The sequence below is a fragment of the Mandrillus leucophaeus genome, unplaced genomic scaffold (genome assembly GCF_000951045.1).
Source record: "Mandrillus leucophaeus isolate KB7577 unplaced genomic scaffold, Mleu.le_1.0 Scaffold422, whole genome shotgun sequence".
Classification (NCBI taxonomy): domain Eukaryota; kingdom Metazoa; phylum Chordata; class Mammalia; order Primates; family Cercopithecidae; genus Mandrillus; species Mandrillus leucophaeus.
In genome coordinates, this window is record NW_012104499.1 from 2,394,740 (window position 1) to 2,399,883 (window position 5,144).

A 5,144-nucleotide genomic window follows, 5' to 3' on the forward strand; every position below is an offset into this window, starting at 1 on the left:
GGCGAAGGCGACGGCGGAGCCTGGGCGCGCGTTTCCAATTCGGTGGCGGCGGCAGCAGTGCGTCTAGCAGTTTGAATCTGAGAGGCTTTGCAGGCTCCCCGGGACAGGACTAGGGTGACGTCACGGGGGAGGGGGCAGGCAGAGGATCCAGGGCGCGCGGTGGGGGAGGGTTGGGCAGATGCTTCCCTTCCTTGCAAGTGGCTTTGCAAAGCTCAATTCCCGGCTGCGTCAGTTGATTCTGAACTACTCCACCTCCAACCTGGCTGGCTGCAGGAGAAGCTCCTGCAGAGGGGTTTCTCGAGGAGGGGCCCTCCTAATGGGCTGGCACCTCCTTGGGCCCCTCTATGTGTTCTCTTTCACTCCTCCCTCTTTCTTTCACCTACACAATGCCTATGGGGGGCAGGGCTGGGGGTGGGGGGGTTCTTCTCCCAGATTCCCAAGCAAGGGAGAAGTGTGTAAGAGTGTGTGTGATGTGCCTCTTTGCTACAGGACTGTGCCCCACTTGCCAGCTCCTAGCTCAGATGCTCTCTGTGCAGAGAGAGTGGGGTGTGTGTGCATGCACCAATGTGTCTGTGTAGGAGGGTGAGGAGTTCTCTTAGGGGATTTATGCTTTACATACAGAGCCCTGATTCAGTGCTAAAAGAATTCCTTTCTGGGTGTTGACCCGCCAAACAGATATTTGCCTGGACTCTGAAAGTCAGCTCAACGTTAGCTTACAGACTGAGAAAAAACAAAAACAAAACCCTTTTCTCCCTGAGGTTTATACTTAGCCAGATAATGAGGTTTAAACGTGCGCTTCTTGCCTGGAGGAAGGAGAAAAGAAGTGGGTGTCAGAAAAGCACTGCCAGGCTGAGCCTCAGCTGGGAGTGGGAGCCAAAGGAGGGGTGGTTGAGCCCTCCAGGCTGCAGGGGCAGGGGAGCTAGGAGAAAAGAGGAAGCTGGTGCAGGAAGACTGGCTCCTGAGAAAGAGAGGAGATGTAAAAGGAAGCCTGGCCGGAGACCTAGCTTACCTGGGTTCTGATCTGGCTCTGTTGCTAGATGTGACACTAGCTTCTGGATCTTCCTGTCTCCATCTGCAAAAGGTGGGTAGGTAGACCTTATGAGCCCTCCCACCCCAGCTCTGACATCCAGTGTGGGTTTAAATAGCCTTTCCAGAGCATTGCTAATGACCAGGTGTTGGATTTTTGCCTTCATTATCTGTTTTCTCCTTAATTATTGTACAGCTCCTTGGACCCAGGAGTCTTCATTGTGGAATCAATTCACAAGGGGTAAATAATGTCTGCTATTGCCTGGAAAGGCCTTGGTTGCCTCTAGTAGGAAGGGGGAGTTGGGTCAGGAAAAGGAGGGAATCAAATAACCAGGGAAAAGGAATTGACCAAATGATGTGCCTGTCCCACAAAACACTTCAGCTTACTTTCCGGGGGACCCACTGCCTGATCAAATGTGGCATAAACACAGATATAACAAACCACTTGAGAACAGAAAACCCCCGGTTCTCCCCTTCTCCTTCCTTGTTAAGCTTAGGCCCTAGGATTGTTCCCTTTATACAAGCTCCTTTCTCTCCGGGAAGGGCGGGGGTAGTTTATAAACTTAGGCACTAAGGCAACCTGTAGCTGCGGTGATCTGTGCATTATTTTCTTGGGCTTTCTCCCTTTCTCCTTCTTCTTCTTCTAAGAAGAGCCTTGGACCAGGCATCAGGAGCCCCCTTACCCTCTAATTCTTGCTTGGCCTTTAGCAAAATACTTTCCTTCTGGAGACTCCAATTTTCCTTCTCTATAGAGAAGGGCAAACTTGAGATGAGTTCTGAGGCAGAGGGACAGCCCTGTGGATGGCCTCCCACTCTGTATTGCAATTGCATCATGAGATGGAAGCAGTCTGATGCAGTGGGAGCACAATTAAGCTCCCTTTCCTCGCAAAGGAGGCATTTGCTTCTATGTATTTCCAAATGTTAAAAGCACACAATTCCTACAGCAATAAGATTTATTCATTCAGTCATTCATTCAACAAACACGTATTATGTCCATATTTAACTGAAGTAAAGATGTGAGAGCCAGAGCCAAACAGGACCTTAGAAGTCAGGTTCATTTTACAGATGAGGTCATTTCTCAACCAGGGAAAGTGCTGACTTACTCAAGAAACTACAATTAGAAACAAAACCCAGGGATTATTAGTCCCAGTCCATCATTTTTCCAAAAAAGCACACTACTGCTTAATATGAATTAAGAATCTACTTAAACTTAAATAGTGGTGGTGGTGTTTTACTTAAAGCTATCCTTTTTATTAAAAAAAAATGTATTTGAAAGTGAAACCTCAAATACTAGTTTCAGTTCTCAGATACAGTGATTTCTTTCAAGACACTGATGACGCTTTCAATATTCCTTGAGGACAGATTATTTTTGCTAAAAATTTCAGAGAGAGAAGAGAGACTCAGAGAGAAAGGTGGAGGTGGTTGGGGGCTCATGAGGTTCTTGAGACCTACAGAATGAAGGAAATTCACTGGTAATCTAACTGTGGGAAGCGACACCAGGACCCAGAGGGGGTCTTCGTTCCTGCCTGTCCCTGAGAGTCCACAGCTGCTTTCCAAAACGTAGTTACTAGGAACAAATCAGCTTGAAACGCGATAACCACTTTAAGTAAGTTTCATTTGGCCCCGTGTCTTCTGAAGAACTGCCGCAACACCCCCCTAGGGAGAGCGGGCTTTTAAGGCTGTGGAAAGGTTCAGGGTGAACTGGGACCCCAAGGGAAGCAAAGGCGGTTATTAAAATAAGGAAAACGCTCCCTCTCCTTGCTGAGGCGAGGGAGGCTTAAAGAAGAACTCCGTGGGTCGCCTGTCTCACTCGCATCTAACCCAGTAGAGCCTGGCTCAGGTCTCCAAGGATTCCACAGGACACGGTGGGTGCCGGCGGGCTTACAGCCCACCTCCGTCCCGGCCGCCCATCAGGCCACGAGGGGGCTAAGAGGAGTCCGAGAGCCCAGAGAGGGGCACTGCTCGCCCGCAGCCTCCTGTTCTAAACACCCGCCGCCCGCAAGCCGGGTCGAATCCCATTTCCGAAGGGCGCTTCCGGGAGACCAGGTGTCTCCGAGCGTCCCAGATCGCCGATAACTGGGCACCGGCCGCAAGCGCAGCTCTACCTTCCCTACCGCTACCTGCTAGACGCCTGGTGCGGTGCCCGGCATGCGGCCCCACAGCAGCGACGGCCACTCGGGCTGCCCTCGCCTTGGGGCTTGGGCACTGCAGGCCGACCAGAGGCTTCTAGCTCGCGCCGGGTGCGTGGGCCCTCCCCAGCCGCCTGTGCCACCCCGCTGCGCGACGCGCGGAGCCCCGACCACGCCCGCGCGGACGGTCCAGGGGTGAGGAATCTCTAGTGGGGATTGAGGGTAGAGGACGGCCGCCAGCGAGCTGCCCTCTGCGGTGGCGCCCAGCCTCCCCACGCTGGTCCCCCTCGCAAGGAGAGGTGGCCGGGAAAGGCAATGGACTGAGGAAAGCCGGCTCACTGGCCGCGTCGCCACCGCGTCCCTGAGTGCTCAGAACTTACCCAGCGAGCGCGCTGCCCAGATCTTTCCCCGGAGGCTCCCGCAGCATCTGCGACTCGGTGAAGCAAAGGAGCCGGCACCGCTTCGGACTGGCGCAGCCCAGGAGCAGGAGCACCGCGGGGAGCGCGGGCGGCGCCCCCAGGGCAGGCAGATCCCCACCGGAGCGGCTAGCCAACGGGCAACGCTTCTTGCAGGAAGGAGGGAGGGAGACGAGAGGGAGGAGGGAAGTAAAGCGGGAGGGAGGAGAGGGGAAGAAGGGAGGGAGGAGGGAGGGAGGGATCGCGGCCCCTCTCCCTCACTTATCAATCACCCCGCAGATTGCACCCAGGACGGGGATGTAAGAGCCCACAAAGGAGCCGCTGCTCCATTTCTCTGACAAGCGCTGCGGAGCACTGCTCACGCCTCTCGGCCCCTCTTGCCTGGAACTCTGCCCAGCCCTTGCGGCTTCCACCCTGGGCTGCAGCTCGGGCTCGGTCAAGTGAAACAAGAATGGCACACGGTCGGTACCATGTCCAAGGAGAGACTAAGACCACTGGGTGGAAGTTAACGACAAGTGAAAGAGCAGCCGTCCGAGTTGGACACCCTCCGGGACAGCTGCCTCCCCTAACTAGTAAGCGCCCAATCTTTGGGAGTTCGCAGGCAGATATATCAGAACCTCCTACCAGGATCGTAAACAAGGACTTTCAACATAATATAGAGCTGAACTTGAGTTGTGCAAGTGTGTTAACAAAAGCAAGCCCTTAGCAGCGTTCCAGTGATTGATTCCCTTTATTCTTCATGACGACGTTGCTGGGATCGTCTAGAGCGTTATTTTTGCCATCTTCCCTTCCCTTTCCTCCTTTCTTCTTCCTCTTATTAGTAGTCCAGGTGGTTGTGATTCTATTAAAGGAAGGCGCTCTGTGGAAAGAGTCAATGTAGTTCAAGCGGGAGGTGCGGTTTTTGCCAAGAGCATTGCGGTTCCCCTTAAGACTTGCTTTCTCTAGGGCCTCTCCTCTACTCTTCCAGAGTATTAGAGATAAAGTAGCAGTTTGATAAATTTATGCCAGGAGTAGGGAGTTCATTTGATGATACTAAGGCATTTTCCCCTCCATCCTGCAGGAGAACGTCATTAATTCCAGTCGTCACCACCGCCTATCCTTTTCATGTCCATTAGAGTCTGCAAAACCCCGAATCCTTCTGAACATCTAAAAGCGTGGAGGTGGACAGCAGACGGGGAGGCGAGGAGAGGGGTGCAAAATTACACCCAAAATTACCTCTCCAGCTAGTAGATCTGCATTGGGATTTGTCTGTTTTCATATTTCCCATACCTCACGTTCTCACAGCACTGACAACCACTTTATTCTTGTCCTTCCCGTGGGAATCTTCTGTGCTTCTCCTGTCCTCTCCTTCTTGGCTTTCTTTCATAATGGTTTTCTAAGGAGATTATGCTGGGGTTTCTGAAAAGAAAACTACTGGTAATCTTACATTATGAAGATGTACCGAGTTTGCTTTAATTATAGTCAAAAGAATTATAATCATATCTTTGGAGTTGTAAGGGTCATTACTGTTCCTTTTACTTCATTCTTGAGAAAGCCTTTTTGAAATGTTCCTACCATTCAGAAAAGCAACTTC

At 52.1% G+C, this 5,144-nt stretch overlaps 1 pseudogene; it reads right to left on the reverse strand.

Annotated features, from left to right (window-relative positions):
* Positions 1-2,842: 2,842 nt before the first annotated feature.
* On the reverse strand, positions 2,843-4,937 carry LOC105548825 (annotated as a pseudogene).
* Positions 4,938-5,144: the final 207 nt, after the last annotated feature.